Raw genomic sequence first — 25,890 nt, 5'->3', positions numbered from 1 at the left:
TTTTAATATTCTTCCAGTAAACTTTATAAGCCTGACAGCCTTTCTAGAAGACATATTGAGATGCATTTAAGTATTTGGGACCTGTTAAATACGACTGATGGTGCCCAGTTCAGTAGATGTACGGATGTTATAGGTGAAGGCCATGTCATTATGTACTACTACCTATTAAAAAAATGAAGTAGTGTAGGTCGGGCATAGAGAAAATGGAAGTTTACAAAAAAATATTACAACTATTGTTTAATAGACAATCATCACATGTAGAGTTTGCATGATTTACCTTGCTGGTACTTTATCTAAATTAGAAGCAAATTGTTTGAAGATTACTTCTACCTAAATGGCAGAAAATGCACCTATCTTGGTGATGGATAGGACAGCTTGAGGGGATATGGAGGAGGCTGTTTTTATGATAGGTGTCGTTTAAACATTTTGCTACTAATTTATGGAAAGTATCATATTTTTCTTACTATTGAACTCCCTTTAAATTAAATCACACTCCAGGTTAAATTTCCTGGAGGTATAAATTTGTGGAGGATTTGATAATACTACCTTTAATGATGTAAGGTAGAATAGTGTGGATAGAGATCTAATGTTAGTGTTTCTCTGCAGCAGGTATATTATACTCATATACATTTGCAGCAGGCAATTTATATGCATTCTATGCAGCACACACATAATCACATCACTGCTGAATGCGCAGTACATGCACATTAAGCTCTGCTATGCATGCACGCTGCTCTGCTACATGCATACAAACAGCTCAGTTACACACAGCGGTCTTACATACACACATCTCTGTTACATACATACACACACCTCCGCAGCATACACACAGCTCAGCTACATACAAACACACAACTCTCCTACAGTCACAAACATAGCTTTCCTATCTACACACATCTCTCATATATACACATACAGCTCCACTATGTACACTCAACACTGATATATATATATATATATATATACATATACATGCAAACGCCCATAAAAACAGACATACACGCAACAACTGTATATATTACCACATTTTGAAATTCCGTTCAGGAATGTGACTGATCACATGATGTGAAAGGTCCTTCAGCTAAACAGGAACGTTCAGTTTCCTTACAAGTCCCAGTATCTTTCTCTCCAGTACCACACCGATCAGATAGATCAGTGAAGGGCAAGCACAGAGAGAACAGTTCTCTCATTGATCAGGAAGGATGCTGTCAGCATTCTCCTCATTCTGAATACGCTGCCTCCGGACTGTAAGAATAATACATATTTTAGCAAGTTTTTTCATTGCTAAAAAGTACGTCTTATTGTCTAATAGATACTGGTGTTAAAAATTACATTTGTTTACAATGCATTTTTGCCATGTATGTTATAACGGGTCAAAACCAAGAGTTTTACCATGCTGAGTTTTTTTGTGGTGCCTTTAGGCACTGATAAATTGTCACACTCTTCCTATAATTTTAATATTCTTCCAGTAAACTTTATAAGCCTGACAGCCTTTCTAGAAGACATATTGAGATGCATTTAAGTATTTGGGACCTGTTAAATACGACTGATGGTGCCCAGTTCAGTAGATGTACGGATGTTATAGGTGAAGGCCATGTCATTATGTACTACTACCTATTAAAAAAATGAAGTAGTGTAGGTCGGGCATAGAGAAAATGGAAGTTTACAAAAAAATATTACAACTATTGTTTAATAGACAATCATCACATGTAGAGTTTGCATGATTTACCTTGCTGGTACTTTATCTAAATTAGAAGCAAATTGTTTGAAGATTACTTCTACCTAAATGGCAGAAAATGCACCTATCTTGGTGATGGATAGGACAGCTTGAGGGGATATGGAGGAGGCTGTTTTTATGATAGGTGTCGTTTAAACATTTTGCTACTAATTTATGGAAAGTATCATATTTTTCTTACTATTGAACTCCCTTTAAATTAAATCACACTCCAGGTTAAATTTCCTGGAGGTATAAATTTGTGGAGGATTTGATAATACTACCTTTAATGATGTAAGGTAGAATAGTGTGGATAGAGATCTAATGTTAGTGTTTCTCTGCAGCAGGTATATTATACTCATATACATTTGCAGCAGGCAATTTATATGCATTCTATGCAGCACACACATAATCACATCACTGCTGAATGCGCAGTACATGCACATTAAGCTCTGCTATGCATGCACGCTGCTCTGCTACATGCATACAAACAGCTCAGTTACACACAGCGGTCTTACATACACACATCTCTGTTACATACATACACACACCTCCGCAGCATACACACAGCTCAGCTACATACAAACACACAACTCTCCTACAGTCACAAACATAGCTTTCCTATCTACACACATCTCTCATATATACACATACAGCTCCACTATGTACACTCAACACTGATATATATATATATATATATATACATATACATGCAAACGCCCATAAAAACAGACATACACGCAACAACTGTATATATTACCACATTTTGAAATTCCGTTCAGGAATGTGACTGATCACATGATGTGAAAGGTCCTTCAGCTAAACAGGAACGTTCAGTTTCCTTACAAGTCCCAGTATCTTTCTCTCCAGTACCACACCGATCAGATAGATCAGTGAAGGGCAAGCACAGAGAGAACAGTTCTCTCATTGATCAGGAAGGATGCTGTCAGCATTCTCCTCATTCTGAATACGCTGCCTCCGGACTGTAAGAATAATACATATTTTAGCAAGTTTTTTCATTGCTAAAAAGTACGTCTTATTGTCTAATAGATACTGGTGTTAAAAATTACATTTGTTTACAATGCATTTTTGCCATGTATGTTATAACGGGTCAAAACCAAGAGTTTTACCATGCTGAGTTTTTTTGTGGTGCCTTTAGGCACTGATAAATTGTCACACTCTTCCTATAATTTTAATATTCTTCCAGTAAACTTTATAAGCCTGACAGCCTTTCTAGAAGACATATTGAGATGCATTTAAGTATTTGGGACCTGTTAAATACGACTGATGGTGCCCAGTTCAGTAGATGTACGGATGTTATAGGTGAAGGCCATGTCATTATGTACTACTACCTATTAAAAAAATGAAGTAGTGTAGGTCGGGCATAGAGAAAATGGAAGTTTACAAAAAAATATTACAACTATTGTTTAATAGACAATCATCACATGTAGAGTTTGCATGATTTACCTTGCTGGTACTTTATCTAAATTAGAAGCAAATTGTTTGAAGATTACTTCTACCTAAATGGCAGAAAATGCACCTATCTTGGTGATGGATAGGACAGCTTGAGGGGATATGGAGGAGGCTGTTTTTATGATAGGTGTCGTTTAAACATTTTGCTACTAATTTATGGAAAGTATCATATTTTTCTTACTATTGAACTCCCTTTAAATTAAATCACACTCCAGGTTAAATTTCCTGGAGGTATAAATTTGTGGAGGATTTGATAATACTACCTTTAATGATGTAAGGTAGAATAGTGTGGATAGAGATCTAATGTTAGTGTTTCTCTGCAGCAGGTATATTATACTCATATACATTTGCAGCAGGCAATTTATATGCATTCTATGCAGCACACACATAATCACATCACTGCTGAATGCGCAGTACATGCACATTAAGCTCTGCTATGCATGCACGCTGCTCTGCTACATGCATACAAACAGCTCAGTTACACACAGCGGTCTTACATACACACATCTCTGTTACATACATACACACACCTCCGCAGCATACACACAGCTCAGCTACATACAAACACACAACTCTCCTACAGTCACAAACATAGCTTTCCTATCTACACACATCTCTCATATATACACATACAGCTCCACTATGTACACTCAACACTGATATATATATATATATATATATATATATATACATATACATGCAAACGCCCATAAAAACAGACATACACGCAACAACTGTATATATTACCACATTTTGAAATTCCGTTCAGGAATGTGACTGATCACATGATGTGAAAGGTCCTTCAGCTAAACAGGAACGTTCAGTTTCCTTACAAGTCCCAGTATCTTTCTCTCCAGTACCACACCGATCAGATAGATCAGTGAAGGGCAAGCACAGAGAGAACAGTTCTCTCATTGATCAGGAAGGATGCTGTCAGCATTCTCCTCATTCTGAATACGCTGCCTCCGGACTGTAAGAATAATACATATTTTAGCAAGTTTTTTCATTGCTAAAAAGTACGTCTTATTGTCTAATAGATACTGGTGTTAAAAATTACATTTGTTTACAATGCATTTTTGCCATGTATGTTATAACGGGTCAAAACCAAGAGTTTTACCATGCTGAGTTTTTTTGTGGTGCCTTTAGGCACTGATAAATTGTCACACTCTTCCTATAATTTTAATATTCTTCCAGTAAACTTTATAAGCCTGACAGCCTTTCTAGAAGACATATTGAGATGCATTTAAGTATTTGGGACCTGTTAAATACGACTGATGGTGCCCAGTTCAGTAGATGTACGGATGTTATAGGTGAAGGCCATGTCATTATGTACTACTACCTATTAAAAAAATGAAGTAGTGTAGGTCGGGCATAGAGAAAATGGAAGTTTACAAAAAAATATTACAACTATTGTTTAATAGACAATCATCACATGTAGAGTTTGCATGATTTACCTTGCTGGTACTTTATCTAAATTAGAAGCAAATTGTTTGAAGATTACTTCTACCTAAATGGCAGAAAATGCACCTATCTTGGTGATGGATAGGACAGCTTGAGGGGATATGGAGGAGGCTGTTTTTATGATAGGTGTCGTTTAAACATTTTGCTACTAATTTATGGAAAGTATCATATTTTTCTTACTATTGAACTCCCTTTAAATTAAATCACACTCCAGGTTAAATTTCCTGGAGGTATAAATTTGTGGAGGATTTGATAATACTACCTTTAATGATGTAAGGTAGAATAGTGTGGATAGAGATCTAATGTTAGTGTTTCTCTGCAGCAGGTATATTATACTCATATACATTTGCAGCAGGCAATTTATATGCATTCTATGCAGCACACACATAATCACATCACTGCTGAATGCGCAGTACATGCACATTAAGCTCTGCTATGCATGCACGCTGCTCTGCTACATGCATACAAACAGCTCAGTTACACACAGCGGTCTTACATACACACATCTCTGTTACATACATACACACACCTCCGCAGCATACACACAGCTCAGCTACATACAAACACACAACTCTCCTACAGTCACAAACATAGCTTTCCTATCTACACACATCTCTCATATATACACATACAGCTCCACTATGTACACTCAACACTGATATATATATATATATATATATACATATACATGCAAACGCCCATAAAAACAGACATACACGCAACAACTGTATATATTACCACATTTTGAAATTCCGTTCAGGAATGTGACTGATCACATGATGTGAAAGGTCCTTCAGCTAAACAGGAACGTTCAGTTTCCTTACAAGTCCCAGTATCTTTCTCTCCAGTACCACACCGATCAGATAGATCAGTGAAGGGCAAGCACAGAGAGAACAGTTCTCTCATTGATCAGGAAGGATGCTGTCAGCATTCTCCTCATTCTGAATACGCTGCCTCCGGACTGTAAGAATAATACATATTTTAGCAAGTTTTTTCATTGCTAAAAAGTACGTCTTATTGTCTAATAGATACTGGTGTTAAAAATTACATTTGTTTACAATGCATTTTTGCCATGTATGTTATAACGGGTCAAAACCAAGAGTTTTACCATGCTGAGTTTTTTTGTGGTGCCTTTAGGCACTGATAAATTGTCACACTCTTCCTATAATTTTAATATTCTTCCAGTAAACTTTATAAGCCTGACAGCCTTTCTAGAAGACATATTGAGATGCATTTAAGTATTTGGGACCTGTTAAATACGACTGATGGTGCCCAGTTCAGTAGATGTACGGATGTTATAGGTGAAGGCCATGTCATTATGTACTACTACCTATTAAAAAAATGAAGTAGTGTAGGTCGGGCATAGAGAAAATGGAAGTTTACAAAAAAATATTACAACTATTGTTTAATAGACAATCATCACATGTAGAGTTTGCATGATTTACCTTGCTGGTACTTTATCTAAATTAGAAGCAAATTGTTTGAAGATTACTTCTACCTAAATGGCAGAAAATGCACCTATCTTGGTGATGGATAGGACAGCTTGAGGGGATATGGAGGAGGCTGTTTTTATGATAGGTGTCGTTTAAACATTTTGCTACTAATTTATGGAAAGTATCATATTTTTCTTACTATTGAACTCCCTTTAAATTAAATCACACTCCAGGTTAAATTTCCTGGAGGTATAAATTTGTGGAGGATTTGATAATACTACCTTTAATGATGTAAGGTAGAATAGTGTGGATAGAGATCTAATGTTAGTGTTTCTCTGCAGCAGGTATATTATACTCATATACATTTGCAGCAGGCAATTTATATGCATTCTATGCAGCACACACATAATCACATCACTGCTGAATGCGCAGTACATGCACATTAAGCTCTGCTATGCATGCACGCTGCTCTGCTACATGCATACAAACAGCTCAGTTACACACAGCGGTCTTACATACACACATCTCTGTTACATACATACACACACCTCCGCAGCATACACACAGCTCAGCTACATACAAACACACAACTCTCCTACAGTCACAAACATAGCTTTCCTATCTACACACATCTCTCATATATACACATACAGCTCCACTATGTACACTCAACACTGATATATATATATATATATATATACATATACATGCAAACGCCCATAAAAACAGACATACACGCAACAACTGTATATATTACCACATTTTGAAATTCCGTTCAGGAATGTGACTGATCACATGATGTGAAAGGTCCTTCAGCTAAACAGGAACGTTCAGTTTCCTTACAAGTCCCAGTATCTTTCTCTCCAGTACCACACCGATCAGATAGATCAGTGAAGGGCAAGCACAGAGAGAACAGTTCTCTCATTGATCAGGAAGGATGCTGTCAGCATTCTCCTCATTCTGAATACGCTGCCTCCGGACTGTAAGAATAATACATATTTTAGCAAGTTTTTTCATTGCTAAAAAGTACGTCTTATTGTCTAATAGATACTGGTGTTAAAAATTACATTTGTTTACAATGCATTTTTGCCATGTATGTTATAACGGGTCAAAACCAAGAGTTTTACCATGCTGAGTTTTTTTGTGGTGCCTTTAGGCACTGATAAATTGTCACACTCTTCCTATAATTTTAATATTCTTCCAGTAAACTTTATAAGCCTGACAGCCTTTCTAGAAGACATATTGAGATGCATTTAAGTATTTGGGACCTGTTAAATACGACTGATGGTGCCCAGTTCAGTAGATGTACGGATGTTATAGGTGAAGGCCATGTCATTATGTACTACTACCTATTAAAAAAATGAAGTAGTGTAGGTCGGGCATAGAGAAAATGGAAGTTTACAAAAAAATATTACAACTATTGTTTAATAGACAATCATCACATGTAGAGTTTGCATGATTTACCTTGCTGGTACTTTATCTAAATTAGAAGCAAATTGTTTGAAGATTACTTCTACCTAAATGGCAGAAAATGCACCTATCTTGGTGATGGATAGGACAGCTTGAGGGGATATGGAGGAGGCTGTTTTTATGATAGGTGTCGTTTAAACATTTTGCTACTAATTTATGGAAAGTATCATATTTTTCTTACTATTGAACTCCCTTTAAATTAAATCACACTCCAGGTTAAATTTCCTGGAGGTATAAATTTGTGGAGGATTTGATAATACTACCTTTAATGATGTAAGGTAGAATAGTGTGGATAGAGATCTAATGTTAGTGTTTCTCTGCAGCAGGTATATTATACTCATATACATTTGCAGCAGGCAATTTATATGCATTCTATGCAGCACACACATAATCACATCACTGCTGAATGCGCAGTACATGCACATTAAGCTCTGCTATGCATGCACGCTGCTCTGCTACATGCATACAAACAGCTCAGTTACACACAGCGGTCTTACATACACACATCTCTGTTACATACATACACACACCTCCGCAGCATACACACAGCTCAGCTACATACAAACACACAACTCTCCTACAGTCACAAACATAGCTTTCCTATCTACACACATCTCTCATATATACACATACAGCTCCACTATGTACACTCAACACTGATATATATATATATATATATATATATATATATATATATATATATATACATATACATATACATGCAAACGCCCATAAAAACAGACATACACGCAACAACTGTATATATTACCACATTTTGAAATTCCGTTCAGGAATGTGACTGATCACATGATGTGAAAGGTCCTTCAGCTAAACAGGAACGTTCAGTTTCCTTACAAGTCCCAGTATCTTTCTCTCCAGTACCACACCGATCAGATAGATCAGTGAAGGGCAAGCACAGAGAGAACAGTTCTCTCATTGATCAGGAAGGATGCTGTCAGCATTCTCCTCATTCTGAATACGCTGCCTCCGGACTGTAAGAATAATACATATTTTAGCAAGTTTTTTCATTGCTAAAAAGTACGTCTTATTGTCTAATAGATACTGGTGTTAAAAATTACATTTGTTTACAATGCATTTTTGCCATGTATGTTATAACGGGTCAAAACCAAGAGTTTTACCATGCTGAGTTTTTTTGTGGTGCCTTTAGGCACTGATAAATTGTCACACTCTTCCTATAATTTTAATATTCTTCCAGTAAACTTTATAAGCCTGACAGCCTTTCTAGAAGACATATTGAGATGCATTTAAGTATTTGGGACCTGTTAAATACGACTGATGGTGCCCAGTTCAGTAGATGTACGGATGTTATAGGTGAAGGCCATGTCATTATGTACTACTACCTATTAAAAAAATGAAGTAGTGTAGGTCGGGCATAGAGAAAATGGAAGTTTACAAAAAAATATTACAACTATTGTTTAATAGACAATCATCACATGTAGAGTTTGCATGATTTACCTTGCTGGTACTTTATCTAAATTAGAAGCAAATTGTTTGAAGATTACTTCTACCTAAATGGCAGAAAATGCACCTATCTTGGTGATGGATAGGACAGCTTGAGGGGATATGGAGGAGGCTGTTTTTATGATAGGTGTCGTTTAAACATTTTGCTACTAATTTATGGAAAGTATCATATTTTTCTTACTATTGAACTCCCTTTAAATTAAATCACACTCCAGGTTAAATTTCCTGGAGGTATAAATTTGTGGAGGATTTGATAATACTACCTTTAATGATGTAAGGTAGAATAGTGTGGATAGAGATCTAATGTTAGTGTTTCTCTGCAGCAGGTATATTATACTCATATACATTTGCAGCAGGCAATTTATATGCATTCTATGCAGCACACACATAATCACATCACTGCTGAATGCGCAGTACATGCACATTAAGCTCTGCTATGCATGCACGCTGCTCTGCTACATGCATACAAACAGCTCAGTTACACACAGCGGTCTTACATACACACATCTCTGTTACATACATACACACACCTCCGCAGCATACACACAGCTCAGCTACATACAAACACACAACTCTCCTACAGTCACAAACATAGCTTTCCTATCTACACACATCTCTCATATATACACATACAGCTCCACTATGTACACTCAACACTGATATATATATATATATATATATATACATATACATGCAAACGCCCATAAAAACAGACATACACGCAACAACTGTATATATTACCACATTTTGAAATTCCGTTCAGGAATGTGACTGATCACATGATGTGAAAGGTCCTTCAGCTAAACAGGAACGTTCAGTTTCCTTACAAGTCCCAGTATCTTTCTCTCCAGTACCACACCGATCAGATAGATCAGTGAAGGGCAAGCACAGAGAGAACAGTTCTCTCATTGATCAGGAAGGATGCTGTCAGCATTCTCCTCATTCTGAATACGCTGCCTCCGGACTGTAAGAATAATACATATTTTAGCAAGTTTTTTCATTGCTAAAAAGTACGTCTTATTGTCTAATAGATACTGGTGTTAAAAATTACATTTGTTTACAATGCATTTTTGCCATGTATGTTATAACGGGTCAAAACCAAGAGTTTTACCATGCTGAGTTTTTTTGTGGTGCCTTTAGGCACTGATAAATTGTCACACTCTTCCTATAATTTTAATATTCTTCCAGTAAACTTTATAAGCCTGACAGCCTTTCTAGAAGACATATTGAGATGCATTTAAGTATTTGGGACCTGTTAAATACGACTGATGGTGCCCAGTTCAGTAGATGTACGGATGTTATAGGTGAAGGCCATGTCATTATGTACTACTACCTATTAAAAAAATGAAGTAGTGTAGGTCGGGCATAGAGAAAATGGAAGTTTACAAAAAAATATTACAACTATTGTTTAATAGACAATCATCACATGTAGAGTTTGCATGATTTACCTTGCTGGTACTTTATCTAAATTAGAAGCAAATTGTTTGAAGATTACTTCTACCTAAATGGCAGAAAATGCACCTATCTTGGTGATGGATAGGACAGCTTGAGGGGATATGGAGGAGGCTGTTTTTATGATAGGTGTCGTTTAAACATTTTGCTACTAATTTATGGAAAGTATCATATTTTTCTTACTATTGAACTCCCTTTAAATTAAATCACACTCCAGGTTAAATTTCCTGGAGGTATAAATTTGTGGAGGATTTGATAATACTACCTTTAATGATGTAAGGTAGAATAGTGTGGATAGAGATCTAATGTTAGTGTTTCTCTGCAGCAGGTATATTATACTCATATACATTTGCAGCAGGCAATTTATATGCATTCTATGCAGCACACACATAATCACATCACTGCTGAATGCGCAGTACATGCACATTAAGCTCTGCTATGCATGCACGCTGCTCTGCTACATGCATACAAACAGCTCAGTTACACACAGCGGTCTTACATACACACATCTCTGTTACATACATACACACACCTCCGCAGCATACACACAGCTCAGCTACATACAAACACACAACTCTCCTACAGTCACAAACATAGCTTTCCTATCTACACACATCTCTCATATATACACATACAGCTCCACTATGTACACTCAACACTGATATATATATATATATATATATACATATACATGCAAACGCCCATAAAAACAGACATACACGCAACAACTGTATATATTACCACATTTTGAAATTCCGTTCAGGAATGTGACTGATCACATGATGTGAAAGGTCCTTCAGCTAAACAGGAACGTTCAGTTTCCTTACAAGTCCCAGTATCTTTCTCTCCAGTACCACACCGATCAGATAGATCAGTGAAGGGCAAGCACAGAGAGAACAGTTCTCTCATTGATCAGGAAGGATGCTGTCAGCATTCTCCTCATTCTGAATACGCTGCTCCGACTGTAAGAATAATACATATTTTAGCAAGTTTTTTCATTGCTAAAAAGTACGTCTTATTGTCTAATAGATACTGGTGTTAAAAATTACATTTGTTTACAATGCATTTTTGCCATGTATGTTATAACGGGTCAAAACCAAGAGTTTTACCATGCTGAGTTTTTTTGTGGTGCCTTTAGGCACTGATAAATTGTCACACTCTTCCTATAATTTTAATATTCTTCCAGTAAACTTTATAAGCCTGACAGCCTTTCTAGAAGACATATTGAGATGCATTTAAGTATTTGGGACCTGTTAAATACGACTGATGGTGCCCAGTTCAGTAGATGTACGGATGTTATAGGTGAAGGCCATGTCATTATGTACTACTACCTATTAAAAAAATGAAGTAGTGTAGGTCGGGCATAGAGAAAATGGAAGTTTACAAAAAAATATTACAACTATTGTTTAATAGACAATCATCACATGTAGAGTTTGCATGATTTACCTTGCTGGTACTTTATCTAAATTAGAAGCAAATTGTTTGAAGATTACTTCTACCTAAATGGCAGAAAATGCACCTATCTTGGTGATGGATAGGACAGCTTGAGGGGATATGGAGGAGGCTGTTTTTATGATAGGTGTCGTTTAAACATTTTGCTACTAATTTATGGAAGTATCATATTTTTCTTACTATTGAACTCCCTTTAAATTAAATCACACTCCAGGTTAAATTTCCTGGAGGTATAAATTTGTGGAGGATTTGATAATACTACCTTTAATGATGTAAGGTAGAATAGTGTGGATAGAGATCTAATGTTAGTGTTTCTCTGCAGCAGGTATATTATACTCATATACATTTGCAGCAGGCAATTTATATGCATTCTATGCAGCACACACATAATCACATCACTGCTGAATGCGCAGTACATGCACATTAAGCTCTGCTATGCATGCACGCTGCTCTGCTACATGCATACATACAGCTCAGTTACACACAGCGGTCTTACATACACACATCTCTGTTACATACATACACACACCTCCGCAGCATACACACAGCTCAGCTACATACAAACACACAACTCTCCTACAGTCACAAACATAGCTTTCCTATCTACACACATCTCTCATATATACACATACAGCTCCACTATGTACACTCAACACTGATATATATATATATATATATATACATATACATGCAAACGCCATAAAAACAGACATACACGCAACAACTGTATATATTACCACATTTTGAAATTCCGTTCAGGAATGTGACTGATCACATGATGTGAAAGGTCCTTCAGCTAAACAGGAACGTTCAGTTTCCTTACAAGTCCCAGTATCTTTCTCTCCAGTACCACACCGATCAGATAGATCAGTGAAGGGCAAGCACAGAGAGAACAGTTCTCTCATTGATCAGGAAGGATGCTGTCAGCATTCTCCTCATTCTGAATACGCTGCCTCCGGACTGTAAGAATAATACATATTTTTAGCAAGTTTTTTCATTGCTAAAAAGTACGTCTTATTGTCTAATAGATACTGGTGTTAAAAATTACATTTGTTTACAATGCATTTTTGCCATGTATGTTATAACGGGTCAAAACCAAGAGTTTTACCATGCTGAGTTTTTTTGTGGTGCCTTTAGGCACTGATAAATTGTCACACTCTTCCTATAATTTTAATATTCTTCCAGTAAACTTTATAAGCCTGACAGCCTTTCTAGAAGACATATTGAGATGCATTTAAGTATTTGGGACCTGTTAAATACGACTGATGGTGCCCAGTTCAGTAGATGTCCGGATGTTATAGGTGAAGGCCATGTCATTATGTACTACTACCTATTAAAAAAATGAGTAGTGTAGGTCGGGCATAGAGAAAATGGAAGTTTACAAAAAAATATTACAACTATTGTTTAATAGACAATCATCACATGTAGAGTTTGCATGATTTACCTTGCTGGTACTTTATCTAAATTAGAAGCAAATTGTTTGAAGATTACTTCTACCTAAATGGCAGAAAAATGCACCTATCTTGGTGATGGATAGACAGCTTGAGGGGATATGGAGGAGGCTGTTTTTATGATAGGTGTCGTTTAAACATTTTGCTACTACTTTATGGAAAGTATCATATTTTTCTTACTATTGAACTCCCTTTAAATTAAATCACACTCCAGGTTAAATTTCCTGGAGGTATAATTTGTGGAGGATTTGATAATACTACCTTTAATGATGTAAGGTAGAATAGTGTGGATAGAGATCTAATGTTAGTGTTTCTCTGCAGCAGGTATATTATACTCATATACATTTGCAGCAGGCAATTTATATGCATTCTATGCAGCACACACATAATCACATCACTGCTGAATGCGCATACATGCACATTAAGCTCTGCTATGCATGCACGCTGCTCTGCTACATGCATACAAACAGCTCAGTTACACACAGCGGTCTTACATACACACATCTCTGTTACATACATACACACACCTCCGCAGCATACACACAGCTCAGCTACATACAAACACACAACTCTCCTACAGTCACAAACATAGCTTTCCTATCTACACACATCTCTCATATATACACATACAGCTCCACTATGTACACTCAACACTGATATATATATATATATATATATATATATATATATATATTATATATACATATACATATACATGCAAACGCCCATAAAAACAGACATACACGCAACAACTGTATATATTACCACATTTTGAAATTCCGTTCAGGAATGTGACTGATCACATGATGTGAAAGGTCCTTCAGCTAAACAGGAACGTTCAGTTTCCTTACAAGTCCCAGTATCTTTCTCTCCAGTACCACACCGATCAGATAGATCAGTGAAGGGCAAGCACAGAGAGAACAGTTCTCTCATTGATCAGGAAGGATGCTGTCAGCATTCTCCTCATTCTGAATACGCTGCCTCCGGACTGTAAGAATAATACATATTTTAGCAAGTTTTTTCATTGCTAAAAAGTACGTCTTATTGTCTAATAGATACTGGTGTTAAAAATTACATTTGTTTACAATGCATTTTTGCCATGTATGTTATAACGGGTCAAAACCAAGAGTTTTACCATGCTGAGTTTTTTTGTGGTGCCTTTAGGCACTGATAAATTGTCACACTCTTCCTATAATTTTAATATTCTTCCAGTAAACTTTATAAGCCTGACAGCCTTTCTAGAAGACATATTGAGATGCATTTAAGTATTTGGGACCTGTTAAATACGACTGATGGTGCCCAGTTCAGTAGATGTACGGATGTTATAGGTGAAGGCCATGTCATTATGTACTACTACCTATTAAAAAAATGAAGTAGTGTAGGTCGGGCATAGAGAAAATGGAAGTTTACAAAAAAATATTACAACTATTGTTTAATAGACAATCATCACATGTAGAGTTTGCATGATTTACCTTGCTGGTACTTTATCTAAATTAGAAGCAAATTGTTTGAAGATTACTTCTACCTAAATGGCAGAAAATGCACCTATCTTGGTGATGGATAGGACAGCTTGAGGGGATATGGAGGAGGCTGTTTTTATGATAGGTGTCGTTTAAACATTTTGCTACTAATTTATGGAAAGTATCATATTTTTCTTACTATTGAACTCCCTTTAAATTAAATCACACTCCAGGTTAAATTTCCTGGAGGTATAAATTTGTGGAGGATTTGATAATACTACCTTTAATGATGTAAGGTAGAATAGTGTGGATAGAGATCTAATGTTAGTGTTTCTCTGCAGCAGGTATATTATACTCATATACATTTGCAGCAGGCAATTTATATGCATTCTATGCAGCACACACATAATCACATCACTGCTGAATGCGCAGTACATGCACATTAAGCTCTGCTATGCATGCACGCTGCTCTGCTACATGCATACAAACAGCTCAGTTACACACAGCGGTCTTACATACACACATCTCTGTTACATACATACACACACCTCCGCAGCATACACACAGCTCAGCTACATACAAACACACAACTCTCCTACAGTCACAAACATAGCTTTCCTATCTACACACATCTCTCATATATACACATACAGCTCCACTATGTACACTCAACACTGATATATATATATATATATATATATACATATACATGCAAACGCCCATAAAAACAGACATACACGCAACAACTGTATATATTACCACATTTTGAAATTCCGTTCAGGAATGTGACTGATCACATGATGTGAAAGGTCCTTCAGCTAAACAGGAACGTTCAGTTTCCTTACAAGTCCCAGTATCTTTCTCTCCAGTACCACACCGATCAGATAGATCAGTGAAGGGCAAGCACAGAGAGAACAGTTCTCTCATTGATCAGGAAGGATGCTGTCAGCATTCTCCTCATTCTGAATACGCTGCCTCCGGACTGTAAGAATAATACATATTTTAGCAAGTTTTTTCATTGCTAAAAAGTACGTCTTATTGTCTAATAGATACTGGTGTTAAAAATTACATTTGTTTACAATGCATTTTTGCCATGTATGTTATAACGGGTCAAAACCAAGAGTTTTACCATGCTGAGTTTTTTTGTGGTGCCTTTAGGCACTGATAAATTGTCACACTCTTCCTATAATTTTAATATTCTTCCAGTAAACTTTATAAGCCTGACAGCCTTTCTAGAAGACATATTGAGATGCATTTAAGTATTTGGGACCTGTTAAATACGACTGATGGTGCCCAGTTCAGTAGATGTACGGATGTTATAGGTGAAGGCCATGTCATTATGTACTACTACCTATTAAAAAAATGAAGTAGTGTAGGTCGGGCATAGAGAAAATGGAAGTTTACAAAAAAATATTACAACTATTGTTTAATAGACAATCATCACATGTAGAGTTTGCATGATTTACCTTGCTGGTACTTTATCTAAATTAGAAGCAAATTGTTTGAAGATTACTTCTACCTAAATGGCAGAAAATGCACCTATCTTGGTGATGGATAGGACAGCTTGAGGGGATATGGAGGAGGCTGTTTTTATGATAGGTGTCGTTTAAACATTTTGCTACTAATTTATGGAAAGTATCATATTTTTCTTACTATTGAACTCCCTTTAAATTAAATCACACTCCAGGTTAAATTTCCTGGAGGTATAAATTTGTGGAGGATTTGATAATACTACCTTTAATGATGTAAGGTAGAATAGTGTGGATAGAGATCTAATGTTAGTGTTTCTCTGCAGCAGGTATATTATACTCATATACATTTGCAGCAGGCAATTTATATGCATTCTATGCAGCACACACATAATCACATCACTGCTGAATGCGCAGTACATGCACATTAAGCTCTGCTATGCATGCACGCTGCTCTGCTACATGCATACAAACAGCTCAGTTACACACAGCGGTCTTACATACACACATCTCTGTTACATACATACACACACCTCCGCAGCATACACACAGCTCAGCTACATACAAACACACAACTCTCCTACAGTCACAAACATAGCTTTCCTATCTACACACATCTCTCATATATACACATACAGCTCCACTATGTACACTCAACACTGATATATATATATATATATATATACATATACATGCAAACGCCCATAAAAACAGACATACATGCAACAACTGTATATATTACCACATTTTGAAATTCCGTTCAGGAATGTGACTGATCACATGATGTGAAAGGTCCTTCAGCTAAACAGGAACGTTCAGTTTCCTTACAAGTCCCAGTATCTTTCTCTCCAGTACCACACCGATCAGATAGATCAGTGAAGGGCAAGCACAGAGAGAACAGTTCTCTCATTGATCAGGAAGGATGCTGTCAGCATTCTCCTCATTCTGAATACGCTGCCTCCGGACTGTAAGAATAATACATATTTTAGCAAGTTTTTTCATTGCTAAAAAGTACGTCTTATTGTCTAATAGATACTGGTGTTAAAAATTACATTTGTTTACAATGCATTTTTGCCATGTATGTTATAACGGGTCAAAACCAAGAGTTTTACCATGCTGAGTTTTTTTGTGGTGCCTTTAGGCACTGATAAATTGTCACACTCTTCCTATAATTTTAATATTCTTCCAGTAAACTTTATAAGCCTGACAGCCTTTCTAGAAGACATATTGAGATGCATTTAAGTATTTGGGACCTGTTAAATACGACTGATGGTGCCCAGTTCAGTAGATGTACGGATGTTATAGGTGAAGGCCATGTCATTATGTACTACTACCTATTAAAAAAATGAAGTAGTGTAGGTCGGGCATAGAGAAAATGGAAGTTTACAAAAAAATATTACAACTATTGTTTAATAGACAATCATCACATGTAGAGTTTGCATGATTTACCTTGCTGGTACTTTATCTAAATTAGAAGCAAATTGTTTGAAGATTACTTCTACCTAAATGGCAGAAAATGCACCTATCTTGGTGATGGATAGGACAGCTTGAGGGGATATGGAGGAGGCTGTTTTTATGATAGGTGTCGTTTAAACATTTTGCTACTAATTTATGGAAAGTATCATATTTTTCTTACTATTGAACTCCCTTTAAATTAAATCACACTCCAGGTTAAATTTCCTGGAGGTATAAATTTGTGGAGGATTTGATAATACTACCTTTAATGATGTAAGGTAGAATAGTGTGGATAGAGATCTAATGTTAGTGTTTCTCTGCAGCAGGTATATTATACTCATATACATTTGCAGCAGGCAATTTATATGCATTCTATGCAGCACACACATAATCACATCACTGCTGAATGCGCAGTACATGCACATTAAGCTCTGCTATGCATGCACGCTGCTCTGCTACATGCATACAAACAGCTCAGTTACACACAGCGGTCTTACATACACACATCTCTGTTACATACATACACACACCTCCGCAGCATACACACAGCTCAGCTACATACAAACACACAACTCTCCTACAGTCACAAACATAGCTTTCCTATCTACACACATCTCTCATATATACACATACAGCTCCACTATGTACACTCAACACTGATATATATATATATATATATATACATATACATGCAAACGCCCATAAAAACAGACATACACGCAACAACTGTATATATTACCACATTTTGAAATTCCGTTCAGGAATGTGACTGATCACATGATGTGAAAGGTCCTTCAGCTAAACAGGAACGTTCAGTTTCCTTACAAGTCCCAGTATCTTTCTCTCCAGTACCACACCGATCAGATAGATCAGTGAAGGGCAAGCACAGAGAGAACAGTTCTCTCATTGATCAGGAAGGATGCTGTCAGCATTCTCCTCATTCTGAATACGCTGCCTCCGGACTGTAAGAATAATACATATTTTAGCAAGTTTTTTCATTGCTAAAAAGTACGTCTTATTGTCTAATAGATACTGGTGTTAAAAATTACATTTGTTTACAATGCATTTTTGCCATGTATGTTATAACGGGTCAAAACCAAGAGTTTTACCATGCTGAGTTTTTTTGTGGTGCCTTTAGGCACTGATAAATTGTCACACTCTTCCTATAATTTTAATATTCTTCCAGTAAACTTTATAAGCCTGACAGCCTTTCTAGAAGACATATTGAGATGCATTTAAGTATTTGGGACCTGTTAAATACGACTGATGGTGCCCAGTTCAGTAGATGTACGGATGTTATAGGTGAAGGCCATGTCATTATGTACTACTACCTATTAAAAAAATGAAGTAGTGTAGGTCGGGCATAGAGAAAATGGAAGTTTACAAAAAAATATTACAACTATTGTTTAATAGACAATCATCACATGTAGAGTTTGCATGATTTACCTTGCTGGTACTTTATCTAAATTAGAAGCAAATTGTTTGAAGATTACTTCTACCTAAATGGCAGAAAATGCACCTATCTTGGTGATGGATAGGACAGCTTGAGGGGATATGGAGGAGGCTGTTTTTATGATAGGTGTCGTTTAAACATTTTGCTACTAATTTATGGAAAGTATCATATTTTTCTTACTATTGAACTCCCTTTAAATTAAATCACACTCCAGGTTAAATTTCCTGGAGGTATAAATTTGTGGAGGATTTGATAATACTACCTTTAATGATGTAAGGTAGAATAGTGTGGATAGAGATCTAATGTTAGTGTTTCTCTGCAGCAGGTATATTATACTCATATACATTTGCAGCAGGCAATTTATATGCATTCTATGCAGCACACACATAATCACATCACTGCTGAATGCGCAGTACATGCACATTAAGCTCTGCTATGCATGCACGCTGCTCTGCTACATGCATACAAACAGCTCAGTTACACACAGCGGTCTTACATACACACATCTCTGTTACATACATACACACACCTCCGCAGCATACACACAGCTCAGCTACATACAAACACACAACTCTCCTACAGTCACAAACATAGCTTTCCTATCTACACACATCTCTCATATATACACATACAGCTCCACTATGTACACTCAACACTGATATATATATATATATATATATACATATACATGCAAACGCCCATAAAAACAGACATACACGCAACAACTGTATATATTACCACATTTTGAAATTCCGTTCAGGAATGTGACTGATCACATGATGTGAAAGGTCCTTCAGCTAAACAGGAACGTTCAGTTTCCTTACAAGTCCCAGTATCTTTCTCTCCAGTACCACACCGATCAGATAGATCAGTGAAGGGCAAGCACAGAGAGAACAGTTCTCTCATTGATCAGGAAGGATGCTGTCAGCATTCTCCTCATTCTGAATACGCTGCCTCCGGACTGTAAGAATAATACATATTTTAGCAAGTTTTTTCATTGCTAAAAAGTACGTCTTATTGTCTAATAGATACTGGTGTTAAAAATTACATTTGTTTACAATGCATTTTTGCCATGTATGTTATAACGGGTCAAAACCAAGAGTTTTACCATGCTGAGTTTTTTTGTGGTGCCTTTAGGCACTGATAAATTGTCACACTCTTCCTATAATTTTAATATTCTTCCAGTAAACTTTATAAGCCTGACAGCCTTTCTAGAAGACATATTGAGATGCATTTAAGTATTTGGGACCTGTTAAATACGACTGATGGTGCCCAGTTCAGTAGATGTACGGATGTTATAGGTGAAGGCCATGTCATTATGTACTACTACCTATTAAAAAAATGAAGTAGTGTAGGTCGGGCATAGAGAAAATGGAAGTTTACAAAAAAATATTACAACTATTGTTTAATAGACAATCATCACATGTAGAGTTTGCATGATTTACCTTGCTGGTACTTTATCTAAATTAGAAGCAAATTGTTTGAAGATTACTTCTACCTAAATGGCAGAAAATGCACCTATCTTGGTGATGGATAGGACAGCTTGAGGGGATATGGAGGAGGCTGTTTTTATGATAGGTGTCGTTTAAACATTTTGCTACTAATTTATGGAAAGTATCATATTTTTCTTACTATTGAACTCCCTTTAAATTAAATCACACTCCAGGTTAAATTTCCTGGAGGTATAAATTTGTGGAGGATTTGATAATACTACCTTTAATGATGTAAGGTAGAATAGTGTGGATAGAGATCTAATGTTAGTGTTTCTCTGCAGCAGGTATATTATACTCATATACATTTGCAGCAGGCAATTTATATGCATTCTATGCAGCACACACATAATCACATCACTGCTGAATGCGCAGTACATGCACATTAAGCTCTGCTATGCATGCACGCTGCTCTGCTACATGCATACAAACAGCTCAGTTACACACAGCGGTCTTACATACACACATCTCTGTTACATACATACACACACCTCCGCAGCATACACACAGCTCAGCTACATACAAACACACAACTCTCCTACAGTCACAAACATAGCTTTCCTATCTACACACATCTCTCATATATACACATACAGCTCCACTATGTACACTCAACACTGATATATATATATATATATATATACATATACATGCAAACGCCCATAAAAACAGACATACACGCAACAACTGTATATATTACCACATTTTGAAATTCCGTTCAGGAATGTGACTGATCACATGATGTGAAAGGTCCTTCAGCTAAACAGGAACGTTCAGTTTCCTTACAAGTCCCAGTATCTTTCTCTCCAGTACCACACCGATCAGATAGATCAGTGAAGGGCAAGCACAGAGAGAACAGTTCTCTCATTGATCAGGAAGGATGCTGTCAGCATTCTCCTCATTCTGAATACGCTGCCTCCGGACTGTAAGAATAATACATATTTTAGCAAGTTTTTTCATTGCTAAAAAGTACGTCTTATTGTCTAATAGATACTGGTGTTAAAAATTACATTTGTTTACAATGCATTTTTGCCATGTATGTTATAACGGGTCAAAACCAAGAGTTTTACCATGCTGAGTTTTTTTGTGGTGCCTTTAGGCACTGATAAATTGTCACACTCTTCCTATAATTTTAATATTCTTCCAGTAAACTTTATAAGCCTGACAGCCTTTCTAGAAGACATATTGAGATGCATTTAAGTATTTGGGACCTGTTAAATACGACTGATGGTGCCCAGTTCAGTAGATGTACGGATGTTATAGGTGAAGGCCATGTCATTATGTACTACTACCTATTAAAAAAATGAAGTAGTGTAGGTCGGGCATAGAGAAAATGGAAGTTTACAAAAAAATATTACAACTATTGTTTAATAGACAATCATCACATGTAGAGTTTGCATGATTTACCTTGCTGGTACTTTATCTAAATTAGAAGCAAATTGTTTGAAGATTACTTCTACCTAAATGGCAGAAAATGCACCTATCTTGGTGATGGATAGGACAGCTTGAGGGGATATGGAGGAGGCTGTTTTTATGATAGGTGTCGTTTAAACATTTTGCTACTAATTTATGGAAAGTATCATATTTTTCTTACTATTGAACTCCCTTTAAATTAAATCACACTCCAGGTTAAATTTCCTGGAGGTATAAATTTGTGGAGGATTTGATAATACTACCTTTAATGATGTAAGGTAGAATAGTGTGGATAGAGATCTAATGTTAGTGTTTCTCTGCAGCAGGTATATTATACTCATATACATTTGCAGCAGGCAATTTATATGCATTCTATGCAGCACACACATAATCACATCACTGCTGAATGCGCAGTACATGCACATTAAGCTCTGCTATGCATGCACGCTGCTCTGCTACATGCATACAAACAGCTCAGTTACACACAGCGGTCTTACATACACACATCTCTGTTACATACATACACACACCTCCGCAGCATACACACAGCTCAGCTACATACAAACACACAACTCTCCTACAGTCACAAACATAGCTTTCCTATCTACACACATCTCTCATATATACACATACAGCTCCACTATGTACACTCAACACTGATATATATATATATATATATATACATATACATGCAAACGCCCATAAAAACAGACATACACGCAACAACTGTATATATTACCACATTTTGAAATTCCGTTCAGGAATGTGACTGATCACATGATGTGAAAGGTCCTTCAGCTAAACAGGAACGTTCAGTTTCCTTACAAGTCCCAGTATCTTTCTCTCCAGTACCACACCGATCAGATAGATCAGTGAAGGGCAAGCACAGAGAGAACAGTTCTCTCATTGATCAGGAAGGATGCTGTCAGCATTCTCCTCATTCTGAATACGCTGCCTCCGGACTGTAAGAATAATACATATTTTAGCAAGTTTTTTCATTGCTAAAAAGTACGTCTTATTGTCTAATAGATACTGGTGTTAAAAATTACATTTGTTTACAATGCATTTTTGCCATGTATGTTATAACGGGTCAAAACCAAGAGTTTTACCATGCTGAGTTTTTTTGTGGTGCCTTTAGGCACTGATAAATTGTCACACTCTTCCTATAATTTTAATATTCTTCCAGTAAACTTTATAAGCCTGACAGCCTTTCTAGAAGACATATTGAGATGCATTTAAGTATTTGGGACCTGTTAAATACGACTGATGGTGCCCAGTTCAGTAGATGTACGGATGTTATAGGTGAAGGCCATGTCATTATGTACTACTACCTATTAAAAAAATGAAGTAGTGTAGGTCGGGCATAGAGAAAATGGAAGTTTACAAAAAAATATTACAACTATTGTTTAATAGACAATCATCACATGTAGAGTTTGCATGATTTACCTTGCTGGTACTTTATCTAAATTAGAAGCAAATTGTTTGAAGATTACTTCTACCTAAATGGCAGAAAATGCACCTATCTTGGTGATGGATAGGACAGCTTGAGGGGATATGGAGGAGGCTGTTTTTATGATAGGTGTCGTTTAAACATTTTGCTACTAATTTATGGAAAGTATCATATTTTTCTTACTATTGAACTCCCTTTAAATTAAATCACACTCCAGGTTAAATTTCCTGGAGGTATAAATTTGTGGAGGATTTGATAATACTACCTTTAATGATGTAAGGTAGAATAGTGTGGATAGAGATCTAATGTTAGTGTTTCTCTGCAGCAGGTATATTATACTCATATACATTTGCAGCAGGCAATTTATATGCATTCTATGCAGCACACACATAATCACATCACTGCTGAATGCGCAGTACATGCACATTAAGCTCTGCTATGCATGCACGCTGCTCTGCTACATGCATACAAACAGCTCAGTTACACACAGCGGTCTTACATACACACATCTCTGTTACATACATACACACACCTCCGCAGCATACACACAGCTCAGCTACATACAAACACACAACTCTCCTACAGTCACAAACATAGCTTTCCTATCTACACACATCTCTCATATATACACATACAGCTCCACTATGTACACTCAACACTGATATATATATATATATATATATACATATACATGCAAACGCCCATAAAAACAGACATACACGCAACAACTGTATATATTACCACATTTTGAAATTCCGTTCAGGAATGTGACTGATCACATGATGTGAAAGGTCCTTCAGCTAAACAGGAACGTTCAGTTTCCTTACAAGTCCCAGTATCTTTCTCTCCAGTACCACACCGATCAGATAGATCAGTGAAGGGCAAGCACAGAGAGAACAGTTCTCTCATTGATCAGGAAGGATGCTGTCAGCATTCTCCTCATTCTGAATACGCTGCCTCCGGACTGTAAGAATAATACATATTTTAGCAAGTTTTTTCATTGCTAAAAAGTACGTCTTATTGTCTAATAGATACTGGTGTTAAAAATTACATTTGTTTACAATGCATTTTTGCCATGTATGTTATAACGGGTCAAAACCAAGAGTTTTACCATGCTGAGTTTTTTTGTGGTGCCTTTAGGCACTGATAAATTGTCACACTCTTCCTATAATTTTAATATTCTTCCAGTAAACTTTATAAGCCTGACAGCCTTTCTAGAAGACATATTGAGATGCATTTAAGTATTTGGGACCTGTTAAATACGACTGATGGTGCCCAGTTCAGTAGATGTACGGATGTTATAGGTGAAGGCCATGTCATTATGTACTACTACCTATTAAAAAAATGAAGTAGTGTAGGTCGGGCATAGAGAAAATGGAAGTTTACAAAAAAATATTACAACTATTGTTTAATAGACAATCATCACATGTAGAGTTTGCATGATTTACCTTGCTGGTACTTTATCTAAATTAGAAGCAAATTGTTTGAAGATTACTTCTACCTAAATGGCAGAAAATGCACCTATCTTGGTGATGGATAGGACAGCTTGAGGGGATATGGAGGAGGCTGTTTTTATGATAGGTGTCGTTTAAACATTTTGCTACTAATTTATGGAAAGTATCATATTTTTCTTACTATTGAACTCCCTTTAAATTAAATCACACTCCAGGTTAAATTTCCTGGAGGTATAAATTTGTGGAGGATTTGATAATACTACCTTTAATGATGTAAGGTAGAATAGTGTGGATAGAGATCTAATGTTAGTGTTTCTCTGCAGCAGGTATATTATACTCATATACATTTGCAGCAGGCAATTTATATGCATTCTATGCAGCACACACATAATCACATCACTGCTGAATGCGCAGTACATGCACATTAAGCTCTGCTATGCATGCACGCTGCTCTGCTACATGCATACAAACAGCTCAGTTACACACAGCGGTCTTACATACACACATCTCTGTTACATACATACACACACCTCCGCAGCATACACACAGCTCAGCTACATACAAACACACAACTCTCCTACAGTCACAAACATAGCTTTCCTATCTACACACATCTCTCATATATACACATACAGCTCCACTATGTACACTCAACACTGATATATATATATATATATATATATATATATACATATACATGCAAACGCCCATAAAAACAGACATACACGCAACAACTGTATATATTACCACATTTTGAAATTCCGTTCAGGAATGTGACTGATCACATGATGTGAAAGGTCCTTCAGCTAAACAGGAACGTTCAGTTTCCTTACAAGTCCCAGTATCTTTCTCTCCAGT

Source organism: Phyllobates terribilis, unplaced genomic scaffold (genome assembly GCF_046119375.1).
Source record: "Phyllobates terribilis strain yellow unplaced genomic scaffold, ASM4611937v1 Scaffold_10__3_contigs__length_209671492, whole genome shotgun sequence".
NCBI classification, from domain to species: domain Eukaryota; kingdom Metazoa; phylum Chordata; class Amphibia; order Anura; family Dendrobatidae; genus Phyllobates; species Phyllobates terribilis.
This window is presented reverse-complemented; position numbering follows the sequence as displayed.